This window comes from Rhincodon typus, chromosome 2 (genome assembly GCF_021869965.1).
Source record: "Rhincodon typus isolate 14 chromosome 2, sRhiTyp1.1, whole genome shotgun sequence".
NCBI lineage: Eukaryota > Metazoa > Chordata > Chondrichthyes > Orectolobiformes > Rhincodontidae > Rhincodon > Rhincodon typus.
Genome location: NC_063333.1, coordinates 47,952,899 through 47,968,855, shown reverse-complemented (window position 1 = coordinate 47,968,855; position 15,957 = coordinate 47,952,899). Strand labels below are relative to the sequence as shown.

General features: G+C 42.0%; 1 long non-coding RNA gene across 1 annotated transcript in view; it reads right to left on the bottom strand.

Annotated features, from left to right (window-relative positions):
* LOC109929953 overlaps nucleotides 1-14,352 on the bottom strand; it is a 139,876-nt gene extending 125,524 nt beyond the window's left edge. The window contains exon 1 of the long non-coding RNA XR_007265051.1: nucleotides 14,213-14,352. This is a non-coding gene — a long non-coding RNA (uncharacterized LOC109929953). The remainder of the gene's footprint in view (nucleotides 1-14,212) is intronic.
* Between the last annotated feature and the right edge of the window lie 1,605 nt (nucleotides 14,353-15,957).

Here is a 15,957-nt window from a genome sequence, read left to right as displayed (position 1 = left end):
AGAGCGAGTAGAGCGAGTAGAGCGAGTAGAGGGAATATAGAGAGAGTCCAGAGAGAGAGCGTAGAGCGTAAAGAGTGTACAGTAGAGAGGGAGAGAGTAAGAGTAGAGAGAGAGCGTAGAGAGAGTATATAGAGAGAGAGCGCAGAGAGCGAGCGCTAAAGTACGGGGTGGTTTCAGGAGAGGAGGGAGGGGGCAGGAGAGAGGCAAATGAGCATGTACCTCTTCTCACAGCCCAGAAGCTGCCTCTTCTCTGCCGCCTAAATCTATTTTAAACTTGAAGAACATCAGTTACCTTTCCTGCCGCAGTTGATTTAAACTGTGGCTTTGAACTGTTAAATCGTAGATATTTCCTAAGTTGTTAAGTAACTGTGGATTTTTCCACAAAGCAGTGGAAGCTTCTAGAGAAGAAGACAACTGAAAAACAAGGGATCTGATCAGCCGAAGATTCGTCATCTCAACATCATAACTGGGAAACGAAGACCACTAAACTAACTTTCCAGTTTTTCCACCTCTAATAATAGTTTACTTTCCTTATTTATTTGTCTGTGCATGCGTGTGCATACAAGGGAAAGTTTATAAGGAAATTAGAGTTTCAGTTAGCATTGCTAATGGTTTATAGCACTGATTACTCATCGCTGTAGTCTAATGACTAAGTTAATTAATAATTAGTGGTTAGTGCAGAAACCTAACCCATACTTCGACAATCCTTGGTTTGAAAGTCTGATAAATTGTGGTAATGTGCGTACTTTAAAACATGGGAACATTCTGTATGATTCTGCGAATAGCAGGGCTCAATTTATGGTGTGCTACCTCAGTGAGTCACAAAAAGTAGGCCATACCTTGTTTCCTCTTTAGAAGAAACAGAGATATAACCTAGGTCCATGCTGTAACTTCATTCTTCCAATAGTCACTAGGCTTATTTTCAAAAAAACAGAGGTGGGCAATCATGCCCCAGCGCTTCACATTTTAACTCAACCACCCTCTGCTTTCAAAGTTATACATTAGAAGCTACAATGTGGAGGTGCTGGTATTGGACTGGGGTAGAAAAAGTCAGAAGTCACATGACACCAGGTTATAGTCCAACAGGTTTATTTGAAACCACATAATCATCATTTCACTTGACGAAGGATCAGTGCTTCGAAAGCTTGTGGTTTTAAATAAACCTGTTGGACTATAATAAAAACCGAAAGAACTGCGGATGCTGTAAATCAGGAAAACAAACAAAGTTGCTGGAAAAGATCAGCAGGTCTGGCAGCATCTGTGAAAGAAAAAATAGAGTTAATGTTTTGGGTCCGGTGACCCTTCCTTCGTTCTGAGCATTGCAACATCAAGTAAAAATACTCAGCTGGAGGCAAAATCCTCATCACTACCAAGCAATTACTTCATTATTTACACTTTTACTTCAATTTAATTTATTTTAACTTCTTCAGCTTTATTTGAGCATTTCATAGTTTGGCACACATTTTTTGCACTACAAGTTTGTTTTTGCCTAAGGGAATGAAAAAAAATTGAAAGCAGCAGACAGCCACTTGACCAAAGGATAAATCTGGGTGCCTGTTGGAAATAACTCTGAAAGAAAGGTTCATTGCACTGTTCCCAAAGTAATAACTGTTGCAAAAACCCAATTAATACTGATCCTGCGCTATGCTTAATTACACTGCATCAGATTTTCTAACTACAGTAATTTGAAATGACTTAAAGTAAAACAACTTTGACTAAATAGGAAACATAAGAAAGCAAACAAAACTGCTGCACAAAAGATCATTTTGATAAAAGGTGATAATATAGTGTATTAAATAATAGTTCCAATGAAAAGAAAACAATTTCTAAATACATTTATAGGTCTGACTGAGATACAGGTTTAGAAATTATTATTGATCATAGTAAATACTGAATTCACTAAGACAGAAGTAAATCATGTGAAACTGTTAATTTACTTTAAATTATTCATTAATACCTTTGTTAAAACAACAGGCAGAGTGATATAAATAAATGCTTGTCAATAATAATTTCTATCTAGAGTGCTGACATAAAGCTAAATTTTGAACAATGCATATAGCATTTGTTTTTGATTTTCCAGCGATTGAAATTCATTTGCAAGGTTCTGCACTGGGAGCAGAACACAGCCTTACAGAATTGATCCTTTGGTCTAAAACTAAACACACAACAGCTGCTGACCTGCATGATGATTTCTAACACACAGAGCAGTTCGTCAAACTCTGCCAGTGGCAATGTAATTGATAGCTATTCTTGACTCACATTGAACTTTTAGAAGTCTCAAGTTCTACCATCACCTGATAACTTTAACAGAATACATCAACTTTGCTGCAACCTGAGGAAATGTAATAATCACAATATCATGACTGGCTATTTCATAATTTTTTATGTGACAGGTTGCTTACATGTGGAATGACATCCATTTCAAAGAAAAAAAGCTGCTTTCTATAATCAAAAAGTCTTTATTCTCTGAACATTCAGGTATTTTGATATGGCAAAATACCACATTGTTTGCTGGCAGGTTTCCCAGTATCCTGTTGTGATTCTTTTATTCAGTCTCAACATGCAGTTTATACTCAAGGTCTGAAACAGATCTGAACCTAGTGCCCGGGGAGGTAGAGGCAGAAGATGACAAGCTTGCATCAATTTGTGTTATTGGCTATCAATCAGAATCTACTCCATCTTTGGGAAAATGATAGAATGCACATTATTGCTTTATTGAGTACACTGCAGACCAGGTTGATGATTTTGAACGATCCAAGGCTGTCATACATCTGTGCAAAGTTGTGCTTTTAATTCGGAAATTGTGATTCAGCCTTTCAGAAATAAAAGTAATGAAATTGATCATTAGCAACAGCCTAGGGCATTAATGAATTCAAAATCTAAGCTGGCTAGGTATAAAACTGACTGTTAATATGCTTTAAAAAAAACCCAATTACTGCAGATGTCAGGAGTTCCTCAGGGTAGTGTTCCAGGCCCAATCATCATCAACGCTTCATCAATGACCTTCCCTCTATCATAAAGTCAGAATTGGAGACGTTCACTGATGAGCGCACAATGTTCAGTACCATTTGCAACACCTCAGATACTGAATCAGTCCATGTCCAAATACAAGAATATCCAGGCATGAGCTGAAAAGTGGCAAGTACACTTGCACCACATGAATGCTAGGCAATGACCATCTCCAATAGGAGACAATACAATCACCACTCTTGACATTCAATGACATTTACCATTACTGAATCCACCCCTATCAAAATCCTTGGGGTTACCATTGATCAAAAACTGAACTGGGCGAGCTGTAGAAATACAGTGGCTGTAAGAGCTGGATTGGAGTGTATTAGCTATAAAGAGAGGTTAGACAAACTCAGACCGTTTTCGCTAAAGCAGAGACTGAGGAATGACCTGATAGGCGTATATAAAACATGAGAGTCTGGACACGGTGAATACTCAGTCTTATTCCCAAGGTAGAAATGTCAACTATTAGGGGACATAAGTTTAAGGTGAGAGGGGGCAAGTTTAGAGGACATATGTGAGGTAACTTTTTTTACACAGAGGGTGGTAGATGCCAGCAATGCACTGCCAGATGAGGTGGTAAAAGCAGATATGACAGCAACATTTAAGATGCATTTAGACAGACACAAACAGGGAATAGAGCGATAAGGACCATGTGCAGGGGATAGGACTAGTTAAGAATGGCATCATGGTCAGCACAGATATGATGGGCTGAAGGGCCTGTTCCTGTGCTGTACTGTTCGATATGGTACCCTCTGCTGATAACTAGAAGATTGTAAGAACTCTTTCAACAGTAATAGATGTCTTCATTTTACTGGTTTGGCTGAGAACTCAAACTCATAAAAGGGCTTGGTCATACGAGGAGCATGAGTTGACATTGAAGCTACAAAGGGTCATTGTATTGGATAGCAAGCAAGTGTTGGCATGGACACTTTTTGAGATTATCTTTTAGAATCCAGACTATAGTTTATTTCTCCTCAGAGTGGCTGTGAATAAACAGTCATCCCAGATCTGGGCCTGACTCTACAAGAATTTTTGGTTGGAGCATGGGTTCTAGATGTCTTCTATCTAGACCACAGCACCAAAGCCAGCAGTACAGGATGGGAATCCCAGTATCAGGTCTCTTAAAATGGGTTCGTAATTGTTCCAACCTCGCAAAGATGTTGGCGATGCTGTTACCCAGTTCCATTTCTCTTTTGTTTAGAGTTGTTTGTCTCTTATACAGAGATAACAAGGTGTAGAGCCAGATGAACACAGCAGGCCAATGAGCATCAGAGGAGCAGGAAGGCTGACGTTTTGGGCCTAGACCCTTCTTCAGAAATGGGGGAGGGGAAGGGGGTTCTGAAATAAATAGGGAGAGAGGGGGAGATGGATAGAGAAGATAGGCGTGATGGAGCCAGTAAAGGTGAGTGTAGGTGGGGAGTTAGGGAGGAGGTAGGTCAGTCCAGGGAGGACGGACAGGTCAAGGGGGCGGGATGAGGTTAGTAGGTAGGAGATGGGGGTGCGGCTTGAGGTGGGAGGAGGGCATAGGTGGGAGGAAGGACAGGTTGGGGAGGCAGGGACGAGCTGGGCTGGTTTTGGGATGCAGTAGGGGGAGGGGAGATTTTGAAGCTTGTGAAGTCCACATTGATACCATTGGGCTGCAGGGTTCCCAAGCGGAATATGAGGTGCTGTTCCTGCAACCTTCGGGTGGCATCGTTGTGGCACTGCAGGAGGCCCAGGATGGACATGTCGTCTGAGGAATGGGAGGGGGAGTTGAAATGGTTCGCGACTGGGAGGTGCAGTTGTTTAGTGCAAACCAAGCGTACGTGAACGTCAGCCTTCCTGCTCCTCTGATGCTGATTGGCCTGCTGTGTTCATCCAGCAATACACCTTGTTATCTCAGATTCTCCAGCATCTGCAGTTCCTACTATCTCTGTCTCTTATGCAGTTGGTTCTGAGGTTTGTGGACTGCTACAATTGTCTTGCTAGCGCAATGTTTGCTCTGTCCTAGAAAATTTAAGAACTGGATTGTTGACTGGAGTAATTCTTTCCAGGGAACGCATTAAGACATTAGTAGAAGTACACCACTATCAACACAGAGGTTGACATGATGTGACAGTGGTTAGCGCTGTTGCCGCACAATGCCAGAGACCCAGGTTCAATGTGTGTGTGGAGTTGTCATGTTCTCCCCGTGTCTGCATGGGTTTCCAGCAGGTGCTCCGGTTTCCTCACACAATCCAAAAATGAGCAGGTTACGTCATTAGCTGTGGTAAGTATGGAGTTACAGGGATAGAGTGGGCGACTGACTCTGAGTGGGATGCTCTTCGGAGAGTCGGCAGAGACACAATGGGTTGAATGGCCTCCTCCTGCACTGTACGGATTCCATCAGATCAAGTGATATGACCTGATCCTGCCTTAATTCAGCAAAACTAGCTTGAAAAGCAGAACCTTAAATGCAAATGTCAAAATTGGGTGGTGTTTTAAACCCTATCTTTGTCACGTTTAGCCAGTACAAAACACCAACTCTCAAAAAGATTGTAATAGAATTGTGACTTGAAGCAGGGGTTGCTTTTCTGATTTAAAAATTATGGATTCCCAGTGTAACAATCCACTTTTGTATCTGGTCCTGGAATTAAGCTGTGGATGTCTTATCAAATTTTGGCAAATAATGACTGAAAAGTTTTTTTTGAAGAATAATATAGCACCCGTGCATGTTTAGAAGTCTCGATAAAAAAAAAACCTTAATAATGCACTTTTCCTCTCAAGAATGAGGTTCTAGAAACCTTCTGAAATTTGTCATGAAATCTATTATTTCTTATTGCTTGCAATTTGATCTCCATGATCAGGAAGCAGAGTTCTGCTTTGCCCAGCGATAGATGTGGGACTTGTTGCAAAGGTTTAAACAGCTCACTAAAAAACAGTTCAAAATTCACTCAAGGTAGTTCAAAAGATACAACCAGTTAGAGGAGACAGGCAGAAACAGAAGCAAGCTCCATGCACAGAAGAACTAAGTAAGCTACACTACTGTAAAGATAGCTGAACGACGCTCCGTCTGTGTACTTAGCAGCTGGATAGCTGATGTACTGTTAGAACTTAGATGAACATTTGAAGTGTCATTACATTCAAGACTATAGACCTAGTATGGGAAAGTGGAACCACTGCAGATAGCAGCACATTTTTAGTGGTACAGACTCAAATGGGCTGAAGGGCCTCTTTTGTACTGTATGATTCCATGAACTTAAGTAGTTGTTTTAGGAGTTAGTAGACAGTGAAGTGTTGGAGCCAGGCTGCCAGTAAAGTCTTGGTAGCTGTGGGGGCTCAGAAGCAGTGCACCATTTATAGTTCAGTTTAGTACAGTGGAGAGTGGGGTTTGAACACTCACAATGCCATAATCGTTCCTTGCAACTGAGCCAGACTAGAACTCTGATAAAGAAAATCTAGTGGCAGAACTAGTTTAGTGAAGGTACCCATTTGTCAAAAGCTGAATTCGTGCTGGTTTACGTGCTAGAGTGCACACGTTGTCTACTTAAAAAAAAAAGTTACTTGCCCTCAGACAGGTTTTAATGTAAGTTTGGCTGTCTGGTCTGGAATTATAAGGTCTAATTGGACAAATGTCTTTAGAGTGCCATTTATGGCACATGGTTTCATGCAAAAGAACACAACATCAAGCTCACTATTAAATTAAAATATCATGTTTTTATCTTTATCTCAACCTCAGTACAACTTGGAATTTTTGGATGATCACTTGGGTAACTAGGCACCATTGTGGATGGCCAGGCTGCTTGCAATATATTAGTTCTTTTTTGTGACATTATTTGCAAGCTTGCAGTCCTACATATATCATTTTCTTGTACTACAGTTATGTAGTCAACTGGTATGAATATCACAAAACAATTTGGCATTCCCTCAGCTTGTGCTACTTCCTATGAATAAAATACAAGACTGCAGTGAGTTTTTGAACCAGGTAAACATAAGATTTTATTATTAAACAGTATCCCTAGAGTGTGGAAGCAGCCATTCAGCCCACTGAGTCCACTTTGACCCTCTGAAGAGCATCCCACACAGACACAGGGAGAACGTGCAAACTCAACACAGACAGTTGCCCGAGGGTGGAATCAAAGCTGGGTCCCTGGCAAGTCAGCCAGCAGTGCTAACCACTGAGCCATCAAGCTGAAGAGAAGCAAAGATAAATACTATTCTGGTAGTTGAATGACTTTTGTTTTCCCAAAACCCAGAATGTGAGATTACAGCAAGATAACAAAGCCCTTTTCTCACCACTCTATCAATCTTTATGCTCAGAAAGAACTGTATTTGAAAAGCTGGTCTGTTCTTCAGCAAATGGGAGCTGTCGGTCTCAGTGAGCTAGAGTTTTAAGACAATCTGCTGCCAACTCGCAATTTACCAAATTTATTCAATTAAAATTTCATAAATAGCCAGGGCATCTGAATTGCGGCTGCTATTCACTACCATAACCCTGTACTACCATACACATTAATAGTAATGCGGGTTTTAAAAGGAACTGGCCTACTATCATTGCAGACATATTACTGTTAATTTTTGTTTAAAAAGCTCCTGGCCATTTTTCAGCTTGGATACCTTGTGACATGGGGAGGTGGATGGGTGTGGTGTAGCAGTAGTGTCATCGAATGCAAATTCCAGAATCCCAGGTGAATGTTCACAGTTTGATTCCCATCATGGTAGATAGTGAAATTTGAATTACATTTTTTTAAAAATTACCTAGTATTACAAACTAGCCAATCATCAACACTGTTGATTTTTGTAAAAACGCATCTGGGTCACTTAAGTCCTTCAGGGAAGGAAATCTTCTGCCCTTACCTGGGCTGGTTTACACGTAACTCCAGGCTTACAGCAATGTGTTAGAATCTGAACTGCCTTCTGTGCAATTCAGGATAGCCAATAAATGCTGGCCAAGCCAGCGAAGTCCACAATAAGGATTTTCTTTTTCAAAAAATAAATCACAAAATAACTGGATTTCACATGATTCCAACATGAATCACCACTTGCTCCACACACACACAATCCCACCCGCACAGAAGAAAACCCAATGAGGAGCTGCCCAACTGAAAGAGTTGACAGCTATTAGCTTGGGGGCAGGATTATTACCCCTCAAGGACAGGAAATCCACCTCAAGGAGCTGCTGGACAATTGGCTGGATGGCAACATTAATGCCAGTAGCTCCAGGCAGCACAGTGGCCACTGCTTGGAGTATGGGAAGTCCCCAATGCATAAAACTTGAGGCGGGGGAAATGGGTGAATTTTGCCAGGATCAGGTTGGCAGCCTTTTGAGGGAAGAGGCCAGGCACAACGTTAGAGAGGCCAGAGACAGGAGGAAAAGGGAAATCCTATGGTGTGCCTTCAACTCGGGAACAGCCTGATATCAGTCTGCTTGGGGAACAATTAGCACAGGCACTTATTAGTTGGTCTTTTTAGGGCCTCAGTAGGCCCAATGTGTGTATCTATTGTGCCGGGCGATTTGATGACGCCACATCCTATGGTAAAACCTCACCAAATGGGTACCCCACGGAAAGGCTGTGTGTTAGATGTTGTGATCAAGACCCCCATTTTTTAAATCAGAGATAGTAGGAACTGCAGATGCTGGTGAATCCGAGACAACAAGGTGCAGGGCTGGATGAACACAGCAGGCCAAGCAGCATCATAGGAGCAGAGAGGCTGACGTTTCGGGCCTAGACCCTTCATCAGAAAAGGGGGAGGGGAAGGGGGTTCTGAAATAAATAGGGAGAGAGTGGGAGGCGGATAGAAGATGGATAGAGGAGAGGATAGGTGGAGAGGAAACAAACAGGTCGAAGAGGCGGGGATGGAGCCAGTAAAGGTGAGTGTAGGTGGGGAGTTAGGGAGGGGATTGGTCAGTCCAGGGAGGACGGACAGGTCAAGGGGGCGGGATGAGGTTAGTAGGTACGCTCGGTTCGCAAGAAACAACTGAACCTCCCAGTCGCGAATCATTTCAACTCCCCCTCCCATTCCTCAGACGACATGTCCATCCTGGGCCTCCTGCAGTGCCACAATGATGCCACCCGAAGGCTGCAGGAACAGCAACTCATATTCCGCTTGGGAACCCTGCAGCCCAATGGTATCAATGTGGATTTCACAAGTTTCAAAATCTCCCCTCCCCCTACCGCATCCCAAAACCAGTCCAGCTCGTCCCTGCCTCCCTAACCTGCTCTTCCTCCCACCTATCCCCTCCTCCCACCTCAAGCCGCACCTCCATCTCCTACCGACTAACCTCATCCCGCCCCCTTGACCTGTCCGTCCTCCCTGGACTGACCTATCCCCTCCCTAGCTCCCCACCTACACTCACCTTTACTGGCCCCATCCCCGCCTCTTCGACCTGTTTGTTTCCTCTCCACCTATCCTCTCTTTTATCCATCTTCTATCCGCCTCCCACTCTCTCCCTATTTATTTCAGAACCCCCTTCCCCTCCCCCTTTTCTGATGAAGGGTCTAGGCCCGAAACGTCAGCCTCTCTGCTCCTATGATGCTGCTTGGCCTGCTGTGTTCATCCAGCCCTGCACCTTGTTGTCCCCCATTTTTTAAACACTGGATAGCAGGGAAGCATAAATCTACCCCAATGTCGCACTATGGCTAAGAAGAAACCAAAAAGGGAACCCAGATCATGGTTGCTAATTACAGTAAGGAGTCTTTCTATTTGATGCAGGTAGCACTTTACTCATGTCAAATGTACAGAGGAAAAAAAATACAAATGAGTAATATAAATGTTAAGCAAAAACACCATATTCGTTTGCTTTCAGAGAATATTTAAATACATAGCAAGTTGACAAAGAAAGTACAAGAATTAAAAGGTGACCCATACCGAAGCAAAAGAACTAATACAAGAAGGGAAACTTAAGTGGAGCATCATAGAATCCCTACAGTAAGGAGAGAGGCCATTCGACCCATCGAGTCTGGACTGACCGTCCAAAGAGCATCCCACCCAGACCCAGCCCCCACCCACAACCCCACATGTACTTCGGCCAACCCAACTAGCCTGCACAACCCTGGAAACTATGGGCAATTTAGCATGGCCAATCCACCTAACCTGCACATCTTTGGAATGTGGGAGTAAATCGGAGCACCCGGAAGAAACTCACGCAGACCTGGGGACAGAATGTTCAAACTTTACACAGTCAGTCACCCAGGGCTGGAAGCGAACCCAAGTCCCTGGAGCTGAGAGGCCGCAGTGTGAACCACTGAGCCACCGTGCTGCTCATCGGTAGCTTGAAAATCTCCCTCACTTTATTGCAGAACAAACAGAGGAATTCTTACTGTTAGAATCACAGCATCCCTATAGTGCAGGCAGAGGCCTTCAGCCCATCGAGTCTCACCGAGCCTAGAAACAGCATCCTGCCCAGACTGATAAAGCAGGGTCCTCATCTTCAAAATGGCCCTGGCAAAGAAAGAGCTGGGACCCGTGATAGGGTAGCAGACGTTTGGCTATTGCAATTTCCTTGCTTTTCAATAGTTTGTTTTCTCCGAAGATTTCACTTTTATTCATCAAATAAAACTGATTCAGTATTACTGCTCGTGTACCCACCAGCTTCAGAAAGCTCCTAACAGCTGTCCATAACTGTGGAAAATCTCGAAGTCAGATGGTGAGTTCTTAATTTGTTCCCTAATGACCTCAATATATCCAATTAGTGAAAGAGACAACCTCCCCTATCCCCGAAAATGTCAGAGTTGAGAATGGAGATAGCAAACCAGTACACAGGCTCCTGGCGCCATTTCTTCGATGTCCTTGCCTCCATTCCATCCTGATTGAGACTGGAAAATCTAACTTTCAATTGCAGTCATTTTGACACCAACAAACCTATTGGATTAAAACAGCCAGCAAAAGAATCTCAGGCCCAATACCTGAACTGAAGTTGGCATTTACAGGATTCTAGGAACTTTATTCAATGATCATTTTACAGAGGGAGAATATTATCACCAGTTGAGACACAACACAGACAGAGGGTTAAGGCGGATGGCAAAATGCCTTGCCTTCCATAGTGAGGCAAAAGGGAGATTTCAATCTTTAATCGCTCTGCCAAAATCTGCAGCCCCGAGTAGGATTTTGAGACAGGAGGCTGATACCGAGCACCCAGACAAACAACTCCTGGCTCCCAACACAGGCCCCGCACCAGCCTTGTAGACTGTGTACAAAGAGGCAGAGCTAATGCGCCTCAGGTCAATGACTCATCTTTGTAAAATTCTGATAAAACAGCATCGAACTGAAATCTGTGTCTCTCTCTCTACCTGGATACTGGATGTATTACCAACATTTTCTGCTCTTAATGAACAAAATGAAGGTTGTTGTTCAAATGAACAGATTCTAAAGGATAGTAGGAACTGCAGATGCTGGAGAATCTGAGATAACCAGGTGTAGAGCTGGATGAACACAGCAGGCCAATGAGCATCAGAGGAGCAGGAAGGCCGATGTTTCGGGCCTAGACTCTTCTTCAGAAATTCTAAAGGACCTTGATTTGGAATGGATTGTGAACAAAGGTCAATATACAAAGAGAAAACACAGATCATAACACTGTTGGTACACTTTTTACAACCTGAAAATAGATTTAAAGGTAACAAAACTAATTTGATGATTTTTTTTCATGTTTTGCTGCTACAGGCAGATCCCTGATCCAAAATGATGAGTACAGCACCAAAATATTAAACAGTCACACATTAAAAAGCCACTACCTTACAGTAAGAACTAGTCCATTAACACATTCAGATTGCACTCTTAGCATGCAAAACCCCTTAGATATTTGATCAAAAACTTGCAAACGTGAAGGAATAACGCATTTCAGACTTGTAATACAAGTGGTATGGAGCAGGACACATTTTGTTGATTAACACAAATCTATAAGCCTCATTTTGCAAGTATTTCTCCCATTTGCAATATGCAGACTACAGATCAGCAGGGTTTTTTTTTAAATCATTCCTGTTATAAATAAGATGTCAAATATCAAATAACTGCAATGGTTCAGCCCAATGAACTAAAAGCGGCCTCTCCAGCAAAAGCATTCCATTTCATCTCTCATACGGTGTTGTTTTAAAAACAGAAATATTCATGTAAGCAATGGCATCCTTGTTATAAAGCCTGATGTTCCACCATTCAGTGCCAAAAATTTTTGACAAAGACTCAATTAAAGCCAGTGAATTGGCTTACTTAAATTGAAAAACAATTTTTGTGGTAGAGTCAGGTGATATCTATTGAATGAGTCATGGATCCACTGATGTCAGAGCACTGATCAACGTGAAGAACAATAGAGTTTTATGGAGACAAACCGGCAAAGCATTGTGTTGAACATATTTTGTTTGTCATTACATTTGATCAAAGAAAATACAACTTTCATTCTACTCCAATTTGTGATTCACCCTATTTTGTGTGAAAGTAACAGTCCTTACCATTTTAAAAAAATCATTTCAATCACACTACTTCTATTAAGTTAGCAAAATGATAGGTAACAAAATATTTCTAGTTCTGGCATGACTTGCTCCTTTTTTTAAAATCCTCCTCCTCCATCCTAAGCTTAGATTTCTTTCCTATGAAGGTTATTTTGCTGGAAACACATTAGGGCAGAACACCTACGCTCGGTTCGCACTAAACAACTGCACCTCCCAGTCGCGAACCATTTCAACTCCCCCTCCCATTCCTCAGACGACATGTCCATCCTGGGCCTCCTGCAGTGCCACAATGATGCCACCCGAAGGTTGCAGGAACAGCAACTCATATTCTGCTTGGGAGCCCTGCAGCCCAATGGTATCAGTATGGGCTTTACAAGCTTCAAAATCTCCCCTCCTCCTACCGCATCTCAAGACCAGCCCAGCTCATCCCTGCCTCCCTAATCTGTCCTTCCTCCCACCTATCCCCTCCTCCCACCTCAAACCCCACCCCCATCTCCTACCTACCAACCTCATCCCGCCCCCTTGACCTGTCCGTCCTCCCTGGACCGACCTACCTCCTCCCTAACTCCCCACCTACACTCACCTTTACTGGCTCCATCCCTGCCTCTTTGACCCATCTGTCTCCTCTCCACCTATCTTCTCCTCTATCCATCTCCCCCTCTCTCCCTATTTATTTCAGAACCTCCTTCCCCTCCCCCATTTCTGAAGGAGGGTCTCGGCCCGAAACGTCAGCCTTCCTGCTCCTCTGATGCTGCTTGGCCCGCTGTGTTCATCCAGCTCCACACCTTGTTATCTTAGGGCAGAACAACTGTCTTTCAGTACAACCCTGGCCATGGTCTCTTTTACATCTTTGGATTCACTAGCAGTCTATAATGGCAAGCCTCAGCTAGGGGTGAAAAATTTGGGGAATTCCAACTCTGCAACATTTTAGAAGGATAGGCTAGCATTGTAGGAAGAAACACATTAGACAAATGCCTGTAAGGGCAAGTTTGCAAATGTTACAGCACAGCTCAAATTCTCTACTGTTACAATTTTCTCTATATTACTCGAAATCAGGGAAATATGGTTGAAGATTAGTTGGGGCTGCAGGAATGAAATCACCAAAAGAATTGTTCAGTTACAGTGGAAGGAAGTGGCCTTAAGAGTAAGGTGCACACTCAGTAATTTAATGTACCAGTGTTCAACAGCTTCCAGTGTAGCAATCTCACTGAACTAGTCAACAAAAGTATCGCCAATTACATTGTGTAACATTGCAAATCAGAGTTGCAGCTTGCACGTCTGTGTTGACCATCATTTACAACTGCACGAATATGCTCAGTACTGAAATCTTTCACAGCCAATTCCTACACTTGGATATGTCATTTCACTCTTAGCCCAGCATGAAAGGGAGTTGTAAAAGCCCCACATTACAGAGCTACTGTTTCCTCAAATTATTATTTTCAAAATGATTTTCGCACAGAGGATGCAGAATGCATTGCCATAGCATGCAGCCGAAGCAGAACGTGCCAATTTTGATTTTTGCCTGGAGGAGGAGGTGGTCAAATAATACAAATAATTTATTCACACTGCCAAAAATCAGACTGAGACTATCGTGAGAAACTGAAACCGAAGGTTTTGCTGCAACAAATATTTGTAAAAATTGTGCAGCCAGTGAGCTTTATTTATTTATAAAGTCATAGCTATCACAGTTCCAAATATCAAAGATACAATAGAAAGAATGACAGTGCAGCCTATTCAAATAATTTGTGGATAGGATAAACTTTTTTTTGAATGACTCGGTAGTGTTATTTTCTTACCTTTGTAATGCAGGTGAGGACAATAATCCCTCAGTGTTTGTGGTTCAAAAAACTTTTGCCATGATTGCTGCTTCTTCCATAAACCTTTGAACTGTCACCTATCTCAGGCTGCAGCTTCACACTGGGTACGGTGAAAACAGAAGACACTGGTGAAGAAGGAAAACACATGGGTCAAAATAGTATCAGAGCTACAGAGATGATTTACATATTCTAGTTCAGAATTGAGTTTAACAGATAGCCAATTCAGTTTTTCCAATGATGTTTTTGTGATTCCTGGCTTCAATATAGTAAGGAACCATTTACAAATATATTCAGGGTCTATATACAGAGAAACAAATCATTTTTCATGAAAATGTGCAACTTCTGTCGCCTTGTCACTCGTTTGTAATGCCATAGTGACTCTTGGCTTTTCTAGATTCAGAAATATCTACTCAAAAAACAAAGACTGAAAGGTACTAAGAGATATTGAGAGCCCATTTTAGATTAATACAAGTCTATTTTTGTTAACGTTGCAACAATATTTGGAAGCACATAACTTTTACAAGATTTACTCCGATAGTTTTCTTCATCATTTAAAATACAGGCTTGACACTCATTTTCCTTCTGTAAATATTCTAGCTTATTTTCACATTGAGAAACAACTCAATCACATCAGTCAGCACCCTTCACTATAGAGTGATAGGACAGTTCATTCCTGTGGACGTTCACACTGGAAGCTGATGGTTTCAGTCAGGCTGCTTGGAGGAGGATTCATCCAGAGGCAGAGAGTTGTGGAAGTAGCAAAGAATGTGCATGGTCTACCATTCTCCTTTACATCCAAGCATATCGTTCACAGGAGTTGCCGACTATCAGACGTTTTAATTGGGGAATGACAAATAGTGTCAACTTAAAAATGTGTGGTGGCAAAACAATGAACTTTTGCCACCAGATTAAGACAAATTGCTTTTCCCTTTTTGAAGGCATAAACTATTTCTGAAAGATACGATCTGTAGACCCATATCAGAGTTAACTGCCTGCGTACTCTTACCAGACATGTTGCATTATGTATGAAAATATTTTTAAAAATTCTAGGACAACACTAACTGGACAGGATGGTAGACCTCACATTCTATGTGTAGGGCAGTGAATTAAATAATATCATAATTAAATGCCAAGTCAATTTTGCATCTAGACAGTTAAAAATGGGCAAATTTCATTTTTTTGCCATAATTATCTACAGAAAGCAGAATGTTACTTTACTACTTCTAAACATTTCTCGAGGCTCATAGCACTGCTTTTATTCAAAATATGTAGATTTTCATCTTCGGTCTGGCCTTCAAAAGGATTTGCATCAGTCACTGTTTAGAGCTCCACACAGACCCATTCTGGAAATGAATATCACCTAACGGTTATGCTTGTGCAAATAACCTGCTGAGCGCTGATAAAAGGATTAATACAGCAAAAATCTTAATATGGAAAATAACAAATTAAATTCTTACATTAAAATTACCACCCTTGAGGTATTTTCTTTCCCAATTTTAATTCCCCTCTGGTGTTCTGTAGAGATTGTGTCTGTTAATGATTGGAACAAGCATTTCTCTGCTGGCAGCCTGTTACAGTGTGATAATACAGGAGCATTTAAAAAAAATATTATAATTATATACTGGCAGATCTGGGCTTATTCGCATTATGACAACGAACTGGCAACTGACTAATGAGACAAAATTAGCTGAGAAGTCCCACTATAGTTTTAAAATGTGTGGGGC